Source organism: Scyliorhinus canicula, chromosome 4, assembly GCF_902713615.1.
Source record: "Scyliorhinus canicula chromosome 4, sScyCan1.1, whole genome shotgun sequence".
In the NCBI taxonomy this organism is placed as follows: Eukaryota; Metazoa; Chordata; class Chondrichthyes; order Carcharhiniformes; family Scyliorhinidae; genus Scyliorhinus; species Scyliorhinus canicula.
The window spans coordinates 36,020,865-36,035,522 of NC_052149.1; positions in this window are offsets into that span (position 1 = coordinate 36,020,865).

The following is a 14,658-nucleotide window of genomic DNA, read 5'->3' on the forward strand; positions in this document are numbered from 1 at the left end:
CAAGGACCCGCGACCATTCCTGAAGGACGAGCCCAGCTGAGACGAACCCACCAACTTCCAACTGACCACGTGGACCCGGATAAAGGCCTTATCTCACACAGTGCTGGTCACTCGAAGTTAAGTAAAGGTCATCTCAGTCGTTAGGTGTAGTTTAGTACGGAGCCGTGTGTGTTGTTGCATAGAGATACAGGTCCTGTGTTATTAATAAACTGTGTTTTTGAGCTAACATACTGGTTGTGTGGTCATTTGGTCAATATAAGAAACAGCTTGTGGTTCACCTAAAGGGTAAAAAGGCAGCAAGTTCATCTGACTGACACCAAAGATACAATTGTACTGACATATTGCTCATTCATTTAAATACGTAACCAATTTGTCCTTACACTTTTCCACATTACATGCCTCCGCTGGTCATCCATTTCACACATTCATTTCCCTGGCATTAGCTGGAATTCCCACTACGAATTTCCATGGCAGCTGCTGCAGGTTGCCCTGCCTCACCTGTTGCTGCAAATGTTGTGGACGGTGATGTACTATCAATTATGACGAGACGTGAGTAGAGTGTAATCGAGGCTTTATTACGCAGAGATGTGTAGCCTCCTGCAGCTGCTGCCAAAATGGCTGCAGCTCGGAGAGCTCGCACATTTATACTCCACCTACTGGGCGGAGCCAGCAGGCAGGGATCTACCCCCGTACCTGTAGTACAGGAGCCTTACCGTAATACAGCTCATATGCGATATATACAATACAACAGTGGTGACTACCACATTCACCTCCAGTTAAAAAAAAGAGTCCAGCGGGGGTGGTGGAAGACTATTTACATGCATAGGTTAACATTTTAGAAAAAGTTTACAAATTCAGACGATCGGGTGCCTTGATCCTTCGTTGCGAGCGCCACAGTCCCGGTGGCGATGCAGGCGTCAGTTTGGTCGTCGGTGACTCCGGGAGCATGTCGACCTCATCTTCATCCCCGGGTGGGACTAAGGGGAGGATGGATCGTCCTGGAGCGGGGACTGTGGTGAGGTACGCTGGAGGAGGAAGAGTGGCGCCGGGGCAGAGGGGGACCCAGCTGGCGCCAGGTCCCTGAGGGAGACTGTGTCTTGGCGGCCGTCGGGGAATGCCACGTAGGCATACTGCGGGTTCGCGTGAAGTAGCTGAACCCTCTCAACCAACGGGTCCAACTTGTTGAGCCGCACGTGCTTGCGGAGGAGAACGGGTCCTGGAGCTGCCAGCCACGTTGGGAGCAAAACCCCGGAGGTGGACTTCCTGGGGAAGGCAAAGAGACATTCATGGGGGGTTTCGTTAGTCGCAGTGCAAAGGAACGACCGAATGGAGTGAAGGCCGTCAGGGAGGACCACCTGCCAGCGGGAGGCCGGGAGATTTCTGGACCAAAGGGCCAGCTAGACAGCCTTCCAGACCGTCCCATGCTCCCTCTCCACCTGTCCGTTTCCCCAGGGGTTGTAGCTGGTCGTCCTGCTCGAGGCAATGCCCCTGTTGAGCAGGTACTGGCGCAGCTCATCGCTCATAAATGAGAATCCCCGGTCGCTGTGGACGTAGGCGGGGAAACCGAACAGAGCGAAGATGGTGTTGAGGGCTTTGATTACGGTGGCGGACGTCATATCGGGACATGGGACAACGAAGGGGAACCTGGAGTATTCATCGACCACGCTAAGAAAGTATGTGTTTCAGTCGGTGGAGGGGAGGGGCCCTTTGAAATCCACACTGAGGCATTCAAAGGGGCAGGATGGGGAGGCCTTCACCAGGTGCACTCGGTCTGGCCGATAGAAGTGCGGTTTGCACTCCGCGCAGACCTGGCAATCTCTGGTGATAACCCTAACTTCCTCGATGGAGTAGGGCAGATTGCGGGCCTATACGAAGTGAAAAAAATGGGTGACCCCTGGGTAACAGAGATCGTCATGCAGGGTCCGGAGTCGGTCCACTTGTGCGCTGGCACATGTACCTCGGGATAGGGCATTGGGGGGGGGCTCGTTGTTCTTACCCGGGCGATACAAAATCTCATAATTGTAGGTGGAGAGCTCGATCCTCCACCTCAAGATCTTATCATTTTTGATCTTGCCCCGCTGTGTGTTGAACATGAAGGCAACCGACCGTTGGTCAGTGAGGAGAGTGAATCTCCTGCCGGCCAGGTAATGCCTCCAATGTCGAACAGCTTCTACTATGGCGTGTGCCTCCTTCTCGACAGAGGAGTGCCGAATTTCGGAGGCATGGAGGGTGAATAAAAAGAATGCCACGGGCCTGCCTGCTTGCTTGAGGGTGGCGGCCAGAGCGAAGTCTGATGCATCCCTCTCGACTTGGAAGGGGAGCGTCTCGTCGACCGCGTGCATCGCGGCCTTGGCGATGTCGGCCTTGATACGTTTGAAGGCCTAGTGAGCCTCGGCTGTCAGTGGGAAAACGGTGGAGTGAATGAGTGGGCCGGCCTTGTCCGCATAGTTAGGGACCCACTGGGCGTAGTACGAGAAGAACCCCAGGCATCGTTTGACGACCTTGGGCAGTGGGGAAGGGGAAGTTCCATAAGTGGGCGCATGTGATTGGGGTCGGGCCATAGAACTCCATTTTCAACCACATAGCCGAGGATGGCTAATCGGTTAATACTGAACACGCACTTCTCCTTGTTGTAGGTTAGGTTCAGGTGTTTGGCGGTGTGGAGGAATTTGGAAAGGTTAGCATCGTGGAAGTGGCAAAGGCGGCCGTCAGCTTCAAACACAGTAAATGGGCGATCCGCCTTGCGAATGGGGAGCTGGTGGTAGGTAGATTTCAGGTCCACTGTCGAGAAGACCCGGTACTATGCAATCTGATTGACCATATCACCGATTCACCGTTCACCGATTGATGGTCTGACTGTGGTCAACGGCCATCCTGTTTTTCTCCCCAGTTTTCACAACTACCACTTGAGCTCTCCAGGGGCTGTTGCTGATCTCGATAATTCCTTCCTGTAGCAGCCGCTGGACCTCAGACTTGTTGAAAGTCCTGGCCTGGGCGCTGTACCGTCTGCTCCTGGTGACGACGGGTTTGCAATCCGGGGTGAAGTCCGCAAACAGAGAAGGTGGGTCGACCATAAGGGCCGTGAGACCGCAGACAGTAAGGGGCTGTAGGGGTCAGCTTACATCCTCCAGCGCCTCTTAGAAGGGGCTACCCTCAACCTCGTGGCGACCAAGAAACAAGCATCTCAGCCCTCCCAACAGAGGTTCCTAGATCAATAGTGGTGATCTAGCGGGCCTGGCACACAGCACCGAAATGTCCTTTCTTCCCGCAGGCCTTGCAGAGTGCGCTCCGCGCCGGGCAGCGCTGCCGGGGGTGTTTTGCCTGTCCGCAGAAGTAGCACTTGGGTCCCCCGGGGTTGGTTGGCTGCTGCGCGGCACAGGCCTGGGGTTGGCTGGGGGCGGTCGCTGGTGGGGTCCACGATTGCGTGGTCACTGGTGGGGTCCACGATGCCCAGGAGGGGTGGGCCGTGTGGTCTGGTGCGTACGCCTGTACATTGCGGGAGGCGACTGTGAGCGAGATCGCTTGCTTCTTGGTCGCCACGAGGTCGAGGGTAGCCCCTTCTAAGAAGCACTGGCGGATGTAAGCTGACCCTATGCCTGTAACGACCATATCTCGAATTAGAAGTTCAGAATGTTCAAAGGCCGAAATAGCCTGGCAATTGCAGTCCCTCGCCAGGGCGTGCAGGGTAAGCCAGAAATCTTCCGCAGACTCACCGGGGAGTTGACGCCACTTGGACAGGAGGCGCCTGGCGTAGATTTTGTTGGTCTGCTGAGTGTAGCTCTCCTTCAGTAGCGCCATGGCCTCAGCGTAGGTAGGCGCGTCCCGGATGAGCGGAAAGATATCGGAGCTCAGCCGCGTGTACAGGATCTGGAGCTTCTGTGCCTCTGAGGGTGGTTCTGTCGCAGATCCGATGTAGGCTTCAAAGCAAGCTAGCCAATGTTCGAAGGCCGCCTTGGCGTTGTCTGCTTGAGGGTGCAGCTGCTGACGATCCGGCATGATGCAGAGATCCATCGTTGTAAAATCTCTGCGTAATAAATTGATGCATTATCAGTTACGACAAGACGTGAGTCGAGTGTAATCGAGCTTTTATTATACAGGGATATGTAGCCTCCTGCAGCTGCTGCTGAAATGGCTGCAGCTCGGAGAGCCCAACCAGTTATACTCCGCCTACTTCTTCTCTGTGGGGCTCTTCTGCTGGACACCTCTTCTGGTGAAGTGACAACACTCACTGGTATTGTTTTGCTTCTCAATCACGGGATCTACCCCGGTGGTAGGCAGCCTGCTTGTCATTTGTAATGAGCCATGACTTAAGGAAATAGCAGGGCGGGGGGGGGTGCAGTCAGAGGCACAGACGGAAATCCCACCTCACTGAAACCTCAGAGTCGAAGGAATATCCAGCCTTGTTTCTCCTGGTGTAATTGAAAATATAGAAGGATGTGTCATTTGAAACATGGAAGTCTGGCAATACCTGATTTAAGAAGCATGAGAGGATACAGGGAAAGATCCCACGAAGGGTTAACAGCAGCTACAAAGAGCAGGATTATAAAATGCAGATTCTTTCTCCCAAACAGGTTTAGCAAACAAACAAACAGGATTCTTGTATGAAGCGAAAAACAATGGTTCACACCTTCATTGAAATTAAGCATCTGGAAAAGCATGGATGAGGGTTTCAGTTGAGTTAAGTGATAAATGTAAACCTTTCAAGTTATAACCAAGTGGATTTTAGCATTACGCTAAAAGCAATGTTTCACACCTTCATTGAAATTAACTATTTTAGTAAGCAGCTGGAAAGGAAAGGATGAGGTTCAGTTGAATTTGGTGACAATTCTAGGTGTGAAGTTCTGCCAATATCAGGTAAATTTAAAAAAAAAAAATTTAGAGTACCCAATTCATTTTTTCCAATTAAGGGGCAATTTAGCGTGTTCAATCCACCTGCCTTGCACATCTTTGGGTTGTGGGGGTGAAGCCCACTCAAACAAGGGGAGAATGTGCAAACTCCACATGGACAGTGACCCAGAGCCGGGATCGAACCTGGGACCTCAGCGCCGTGAGACTGCAGTGCTACTACTGCGCCACTGTGCTACCCCAATATCAGGTAAATTAAAGAAAATTGGAGACTATCAGTCTACGAGAAACATAATTTCAAGCCAAAATTAAAGTCAAAATTATGAGCTGGGGACACAATTGGAAAATAAAACTATAGAAATGACAGGAATTACAAGTAACACCTCTTGAAATCAAAGCATTTTGAACATCACAAAGGACAATGTAATCAGATCTGAGAGCTGAGGCCATGCCCAAAATGAATACTTAGTTGTGTTAGAAAAATTTAGATTAAAGGTACCTTTTTACAATCCAAGTGAAATAAAAGTTACTTTACAATAAAGTCATAAAAACGTAATAACTGTTAGAAAGAGAATATAAACCCAGAGACCAGGGCAGGAACTACCAGAACTCAGAGAGAAGGAGAGAAGGAACAAGAGAAGCAAGCAGAGTCAGCTTAAAGTCAGCTCGGTCATGGGAAAGGGTCAGAGCCACGTAGCCGAGCTAAAACAGTTTTTACATCTAAGGAAGACCAGAATTTAAAGAGGAGGCACAGTCAGCTCAGAGTCAGCTCAGAAACAGTCAGCAGAGTCAGCTCTCACAGCTCGGTTCATGGGAAAGATAGGACATAGCAACCGAGCTCACCAGTAACCGAATACATCTAAAGAAGACCAGACTTTAAAGAAGATTGATTGTCAAGGTGGGCCTGAAGGTCCCTTCAACCAACCAGAAGGATCCAGAAGCAAGATCTTTTTACCTTTCTGTAAAGATAGTGATTGCATCATTTAAAAGAAAAAAATATATAACAATAAAATAACTTAAAACTTTTAACCTGAAACAGTGGTTATTCCAAAGTCTACTTTACTTACTTAGCAATACGGGACCCAGGATCGATGCTACTAAGTGGTAAGTAGATGAAATCTTCTGTGAAGGTATGGGTTATACCGGGGGATAACTTGAAAGCATAGTTTGGCCTGAATAGCACCCACCGAAGTCTGCATCGGAGTCAGGGAGTGAGAATCCCTGTTCACCATTTAGAATGTCGGCCCTTTTTGGTATAGGGGGAATTCTGAGAATAGTGGTGAGTTTTCAACAACACTGGTTCTACAGTTTGTGGCATCTCAAACATATTATTGTTGATTAATTTATTATGAAGAAGCTTGATTAGTGAATAATATTTATCCTGAACCATCTCCTCTGGAAACATGAACAATCTCAGGATGTTCAGCCCCGCATCAAGACTCACATAAATTAAACAAGTTTGATGTTGATTCCCCTATTTCACATTTCTTCCCATTCCTGGATAAACTTGTTGTAGCACGTAACCGGACATGTACACTTGAAAAGATTTCCATTTGGTCATTGGATACTGCAATAACATTGGCTCACCAGCCAGGTATGAAATAGCTGACGTTTATTTACAACAGACTCTCTTGCAGAATCTTGCAGCCTCATGGTTGCCAATCCGTGTCCGGAATCGATATGAGGCAAAAGCACGTGCTTGCCAATGTGAACCCACCTTGGTACCCGATTCGTCTTTCTGGGTCATGTGACCCTATCAGCTAATCGCCCCTTAAAGGGGCCCAACACCACGGTATTGGGACTCTTGCTTTTCCTGATGTACATTAATAATCTCAGAAGTCAGTTTCAAAGATTGCGATGATACCAAACTTGGGAGCATTGTAAACTGTGAGGAGGACAGAGCAGAACCTCAAAATTTGGTTGAGTGGGCAGATAGCTGGCAAATGAAGTTCAATACAGAGAAGTGTGAGGTGTTTCATTTTGATAGGAAGAACAATATAAAATAAAGGGTACGGTTCTGGAAGGGTGCAGAAGAAAAGGGGCCTGGGTATATTTGTGCATGAAGCAATAAAGGTGCAGGACAGGTGGAGAGAGCAGTCAATAAAGCGCAAGAACAAGGAGGTTATGCTGAACCTGTACAATATACTAATTAGACCTCAGCTGGAGTATTTGTGTGCAATTCTGGACACCACAGTATAGGAAGGATGTGAACACATTGGAGGGAATGCAGAAGAGATTTACAAAATTGGTTCCAGGGATGAGAAACTTCAATTATGAGGATAGATTGGAGAGGTTGGGATTGTTCTCCTTGGAGAAAAGCAGGCTAAGAGGAGGTTTGATAGAAGTGTTCAGAATCATCAGGGGACAGCATAGACAGGGAGAAGCTGTTCCCACTCGAAAAAGGATCCAGAATGAGAGAGCAAAGATTTTAAGTGGTTTGCAAAAGAAGCACATGTGACGTGAGAAAACGTTTTTTCACACAATGGGTGGTTTGGGTCTGAAATGCACTGCCTGGAAATGTGGTGGAGGCAGGTTCAATCGAGGCATTCAAGGCATTCAATAGATGATTATTTGAATAGAAACGGCAATGTGCCGGGGCATGGGGAAAGGGCAGGGGAATGACACTATGTCCTAATGCTCATTCGGAGAGCACATGCAGAGACGACAGGCCAAATGGCCTCCTTCTGCACTGTAACAATTCTGTGGAATGATTGTCCCCATTACATTTGGTATTCTTGTGACTTGTCCTGATGAGTGCACGACATAAAGTTTCCACGATATGTGTCCTTTTTTCAGCAATACTGTACTGTACTGCCAACCGACTAGTTATACAGGTAGGTAGTGATTCCAAATGCAGTTCTTATGTTAAGAAGATCATTTTTCACATCCGCACCATCACATGAGCATCGACCTCACTGTTCAGTAAACAATTAGATATTTAGAGACAGTGAACAAACATTGAAGGATTTTGATCAATTAAACAAGAAGGAAATATTTCCACTGACTGAAGGATCGGCAACGCAAGGGCACAGATTAAAACAAACAGAAGATTCAGATGGTACTTGTGACATAGTGTACTGTTATGCTCTGGAATGCATTCCCTAAAAGGGTGCTGGAAGCTCAATTAATTATTAACTTTCCGATTGGAATTGGGTATCTACTTGGTATGGAAATAATCATGGGATGATGGGGGGAGAGGAAGGGAGTGGAGCTAATTGGATATCTCTTTCAAGCAGCTGACGCAAAAGAATGGTCCTTTTGACTTCCTTCTATCATAGAATCATCGAATTCCTACAGTGCAGAAAGGACCTTTCGGTCCTTTGAGTCTGCACCGATCCTTGGGAAGAGCACCCTATCTCAGCCCATGCCCCCATCCCATAACCCCACCTAATCCTTTGGACACAAAGCGGCAATTTAGCATGACCAATCCGCCTAACCTGCACATCATTGTACTATGTCTACTTCTATGCCGTAAGACTCGATGTATAATTGAGAAGGATTGCAGTTGAATGTTTCGAATAAGTCCAATGTTCTATCACAGGAAGTACTGGGCCCCTGCTCTATGAACAGTGTGCAGGAAGAAAGTCCAAAATCCAATTACTGCTGTTCGTAAAACCTAAAAATAGAACCACCACATTGGGTGGTTATAGGAACTGTCCTGAGAAACAGGAACTGTCCTGAGAAATCCACACGGGAGCCCAATAACTGAGCTTCGTTCCACTGCTAAATTGTTCATACCTTCAAAATGTACCTTTGATGATAGCACAGGGTTAACCAAATTCCGGGATTACCTTTATTCACCTATCTTGATATTTTATATCTGTGAAATTAAACAGTGAGAATGGCAACAAATTATCTGGATGTGGTGAGTCCTGATCCTGAGGCTGCTATGCATAAACCATAGTCACCGTCTAAACTGACAACTTCAAAGAAGTTTGACATTTCAAAATGTTAACTTTGACTTTTTAATTTGGTACACAAATCGTTCCAAAGGACAAATTTCCACTCCATCTTCCTGCTGACATTTTGCTCATGAGAGGCATTTTAATTTACTGGCGTGGGCAGAAGAGCAGTAATCGGTGCCACTAATGGGAATATGGCGAGCTCTTCAACATACCCCATTTCTGATCTAAAAGAATAATAACTGCTTATTGTCACATGTAGGCTTCAATGAAGTCACTGTGAAAAGCCCCTAGTCGCCACATTCAAGCGCCTGTTCAGGTACGGGAATTGAACCCACACTGCTGGCATTGCTCTGCATTACAAGCCAGCTGTTTAACCCACTGTGCTAAATCAGCTCCTGCTATTAAACAGGCATAAAAAAGTATTTTGAACGGTCAATGTCGTGATGGCCTTTATCTCAAGCACGTTGGATAAAGGTATGGAGGTTATGTTACAGTTAGATTCTGTTCAGAACACTGCATTCAATTCTGCGGGTTGCAAATCGTGAAGACCATTCTGAGCTTGAAGGAGATGCAGCGGAGTTTGACCAGAATGACAGCAAAACTAAATCGGTTAAAATTCTGAAGAATGGTTGCATAGACTAGAGGGCAGGGTTTTCCAATCCCCCCCCGCCCCTCCGCCCCCCGCTCCCCCCTCCCCGCCCCCCGCTCCCCCCTCCCCGCCCCCCGCTCCCCCCTCCCCGCCCCCCGCTCCCCCCAGGCGGAGGTGACTCGCCATTGGCAGCCAATGGGGTATTTCGGTCCCGCCAATGCCTCGGGCATTTTGTGTGGCTCGCCTGTGCCACTGTCGGGAAACACACCATGGTGGGGGAATTGACAAGTCCTGGCTTTTAAAATCGGGGCGGGATTCTCCGAGCCTCCGCGCCGTAATTGCGATCGGCGCGGGGGCGGAGGAACCCCAAAATCCAGTCTGGCGCCGTTCTCGCGATTCTTCCTTCCCCTATGCGGCGCGGGTAGGGGGCCATCGACAGAGGCCCCCGTGGCGATTCTCCGATGAAACCTGGCCGAGTTCCTGACGGCGTGGTTCTAACCAAGTTTTGTCTGTCGGGAACGGCCAGTGGTGGCTGCGCAGTCAGTCCGCGGCCGCCCTGGTGGGAGGCCGGCGGATTCTTCACCAGGGGCGGGGCGGGGGGGTCTCACGGGCGGCCAGGCTAGAGATCGGGGCCACCGATCTGCGGGCGCGTGCGATCTCTGCGGGGGGGGGCTATATTTTAGGGGCTAGTCCGTGGTGTGAGTCCGCCATGTTGTGTGGGCCGGCCGCCGAAAGCCGCTGTGGTGCGCATGCGCGGACTCCCAACGGGAAGTGCAGGGCCCTGTATCAGCAGCCAGAGCTCAGGAAAGTCCAGAGTGAAACGCCCGCGTTTTGACGCTGGAGTTGGGACATAGCCCCATTATTGGAGAATCCCACCCAATGTGTTCAACCCGACAATAGCCTGAAAAGGAACTGGAAATGATCAAAAATAAAATTGCGAAGTTTCAACTGTGACCAGCAGGTGGTGCTGTTACTCTCTCCATGAGGAGGAGCAGATCCCCTCCCTGTTACTCCCTGCTGCAGTATGTCCGTGGATTTGCAACTACAATGGACTTGATATTAATTCCTCCATGATGGATAGAGAAGGTTGGGGTGGGGCGAGAGTAGGTGGAGGTTAAAAATGAAAAATGATCGAACTTGCATCCAGGACCACCAGCAGACCCCCCATCCCTTTTGTACGCTGGTGGGTTGTGAGACATAGAATTCAAATAATTCTGACAGTGCAGACGGAGGTATTCGGCCCATCGAGTCTGCACCGACCCTGCAAAAGAGCACCCTACAGAGCCCCATCCCCCACCCTGTCCCCGTAACCCCAGCCAATCCACATAACGTGCACATCTTGTTCCATCTTGGAGATGTTGCGCACAGTGTGAGTCTTTAACCCGGAAGCGGTGGACAAATGACTGTGAGTCGACATTTTAAATCAATAGTCTTTATTCACACACACAATGTTAACGGCAATGACACTATCAGTCTAAGTTATTCTACAGAATGATAAAGTGCAATACCAAACCTTGACTTAAACTTTGAGTGACTGACAAGTACCCAAACAGAAGCCTTTATCCATGAGTTGCTTTCTGTCGTTCTCGAGGTTTAGTCTTCAGTCTGGTCTGATCCTCTGGCTCTGGTTCCTCCTACTGGTGATGTGATGGTCCCTCTGGTGGTGGCCGGTCAAGGTCACCGTAGTTGTGTTCCTTTTGCTGACTGCTGTAGAGAGAGATTCTAAGGTGGTGTGGCACCTTTTAACCTTCCTGGGTTTTGCGCCCTTTTGGGCGGTCCCTAGGTCATTGCCAATCGGGTGATTAAGTCCAATCAAGGGCTGCCAAACCGATTTTGGGGTGTGCACTCACCAGCCATGCCTGCAGGTGTTAGGGGAACATAGGCCCTTCCAAATAAGGAGTATAGGTACCACTGTCTCTGGTAGACATTCATGATTGACAGTGTTGTTCTATTGTCCCTGGTATGGCCTGGAGATGGCCTTTTTCCTGTGTATTGCAATATCCAGGCTGCAGCCTGCTCATCAACATTCATTCAGACTGCAGCCTGCTTGTACTTGTACTTGGCTAATTTTCCCAGCATCCTTTGCAGATGGCCATCTTGGTTGCCGTTCGTCTACAGAGACGTAGGATTATAATCACATTATAATTAAACCAGGTTCCCACAAAAGCAAACTTTGTGGATGTTATAAATCTGAAATAAAAATGGAAAATATAGATCAGGTAGCATCTCTGGACAGAGGAACACTTCTGATGCCTGTGCGGTTTCATTAGAATCACAAAATGTCGGGCAATGCAGTTGACACGGTCTCATTTAAGTTTAATGGCTATGATTTTCAGAGCTCTCAGCAGCGATCATAAGACCATAAGACATAGGAGCAGAATTAGGCCATTTGGCCCATCGAGTCTGCTCCGCCACTCAATCATGGCTGATATTTTCTCATCCCCATTCTCCTGCCTTTTCCCCATAACTTCTGATCCCCTTGTTAATCAAGAACCTATCTATCTCTGTCTTAAAGACACTCAGTGAATTGGCCTCCACAGCCTTCTGTGGCAATGAGTTCCACAGATTCACCACCCTCTGGCTGAATAAATTCCTCCTCATCTCTGTTTTAAAGGATCGTCCCTTTAGTCTGAGATGGTGTCCTCTGGTTCTAGTTTTTCCGACAAGTGGAAACATCCTCTCCACGTCCACTTTATCCAGGCTTCGCAGTATCTTGTACATTTCAATAAGATCCCCTCTCATCCTTCTAAACTCCAACGAGTACAGACCCAGAGTCCTCAAACGTTCCTCATACGACAAGTTCTTCATTCCAGGGATCATTCTTGTGAACGTCCTCTGGACCCTTTCCAAGGCCAGCACATCCTTGACGAGGTGGGAGTTCTTAGCTGCAGCAGGTTTGTGCTTTTTAAAGCACTCCTTATGGGCCAGGAGCAGCAGGAATGCTCCACCCTCCAGCCCCCAAACACGTGGCCCTTCAAGGAGGTATTCACCGCCCCTCCACCACTTGCAGGCTCTCCTGAAGTGCCTAATTGCCCAGCAAGCTCCGATGCCAAGCTTCCTGTCTGACCCCCTGCCTCCATGAGATCCTTATCTCTTAGTGTTGGCTGGATCTCGCGACCCTGAGCTTTCTAGGCTTTCTGTTATCCTGCTCCCTTGCAGCTTCTCCACATCGTTGTAAATATAAAAGTCCATCTCTCCTCAGCTTTTCTTTTCTCTCCAATTCTCTCGCCTAATTCTTTTCACAAATTAATTTCCTGAAGGTATTGATGGAGGAATGCTTCCACTGGCAATGTTTTCAAAGATACCTCTATTCTTGTGTGAGTCTTGATGCTGACTACCAATAACTTATTCAGCCATTAGAAACGAGAATGATTCTGTCCTTACTCAGTGACACTCAGTATGTAACCTCCAGTAAATCAGGGCTCCGAACAGCTCCCTTCCCTAACCTGCAGCAGCTGCAGGAGTTTCAGGTGTCTGACTTCATGGGAAGGGGATAGAGCCTGGCTAAGGTTAGCCAAACCAATAGAGATGAGGGATCTGCCCAAGAGGTTTAGATTTGGAGACTTTAATATGAGCCATTGGGATGACATGGGAATTTTGCAAGATGTTGTGTTCCCAGCTCACCAGGCATAAGAAACATCAAAATTAGCCGGAGAGGCCATTCGGTCCTTCGAGCTTGCTCTGCCATTCAATATGATCATGGCTTATCCTCGATCTCAATGCCATATTCCTGCTTTCTCCCCATACCCCTTAATGCCATCAAAATCTAAAAAATTATCCATCTCTATCTTGAACGAAAGAAACGCATGTCCTCTGGTGTTTGAATGTATTAGAAAAGGAAGATTTAATAAGGACACGGGTGTCCAAACCGAGTCAAAATAAGAACAAAGTTTTATTGCAAACAGTATATTTACACTCCCAAGTAAGCCCCTACTGGATACTCCCTTGGTCGGTGCCTTACAGGCTGACGTTATATACACTGGGTAATTGAGATACCCCGCGGGGGAGTTCATACTCCACAAGGAACACAAGGAAGACGAGCATTCCCACCCCGTTGGTCCATGTGGGATACGACAGAAGATTTACATTTTATTGCTGCCTTTCACAAATTCATGTCTCAAAGTGCTTTACAGCCCATTGTGAAGTGTAGTCCTGTGATATAATGCAGAAAGACAGAAGCCAAATTGTGCACAATTAAGTCCCTACAAAGAGCAATATGATTGGATTTAGATTTAGATTTATTGTATTGTTCTGCGTAGAGTCCAGGAAGATTGCTCTATGCATGAAAAAACATGGGGCATACGATAGATACACAATGTAAATACATTGACACAGACATCGGGTGAAGCATACGGAGTATTGTGCTGACAACAGTAGAGAAGATGTGTGGAGAGATCAGTTCAGTCCATAAGAGGGTCATTCAGGAGTCTGGTAACAGAGAAATAAGCTGTTTTTGAACCTGTTAGTGGGTGTTCTCAGACTTTTGTGTCTCCTGCCCAATGGAAGAGGCTGGAAGAGAGAATAACCCGGTGGCAGGGGTCTTTGATTACGCTGCCCGCTTTCCCAAGGCAGCCGGAGGTGTAGACAATGGATGAGAGTCTGGGTCGCGAGATTTTGACCAGATGCATATTTTTCTCTTTTGTAATGTTATGATAAAAGTTGGCCTGGGTACTGGGAAAAACTTCCCAATCCTCTTCAAAATATGGAATAGAATCTTTGAAGCACACCTAAGAGGAGAGACACCTCTTCATAACCTCTGAATTGAAAGACAGCATTTCCAACAGGGACTTTGGGCTCAAGTCTCTGGAGTGGGACTTGAACCCATAGCCTTCTGATTCAGCGTGCTATCACGGATCTATTACTGGCACCTCCTGGAAGTAATCAAGGCTGTTCAGATTATGGCAGCACTAATACAATGGCGTTACCATGACTGAAACCCCCACTGTCAACATCCTGGGGGTTAGCATTAACCAGAAACTGAACTGGACTAGCCATATAAATACTGTCGTTTTGTGGTTTTCCAGTATGGGCTTGTAGAGTCAAACAGAAAGTAACTTTATTTACCACAATATGTACACAGTGCCAGCGGTTCACTCGTGGTTCCCTCTCTAGCCGGTACTACACTGGCCAGCTCTATTTATACAGCTGTGCTGCTTATGATTGCCCCATCTCCCCCATTCCCTCATTGGGGGAGCTCATATTCCTCAAGGACGTAACCAATTGTCCTCAGCCAATAGTATCAGGGTAGGTTATAGCATGTGGCTACAAGAGAAGGTCAGAGGCTTGAAATTGTGTGGTGAGTAATTAACTCCCCAGTCT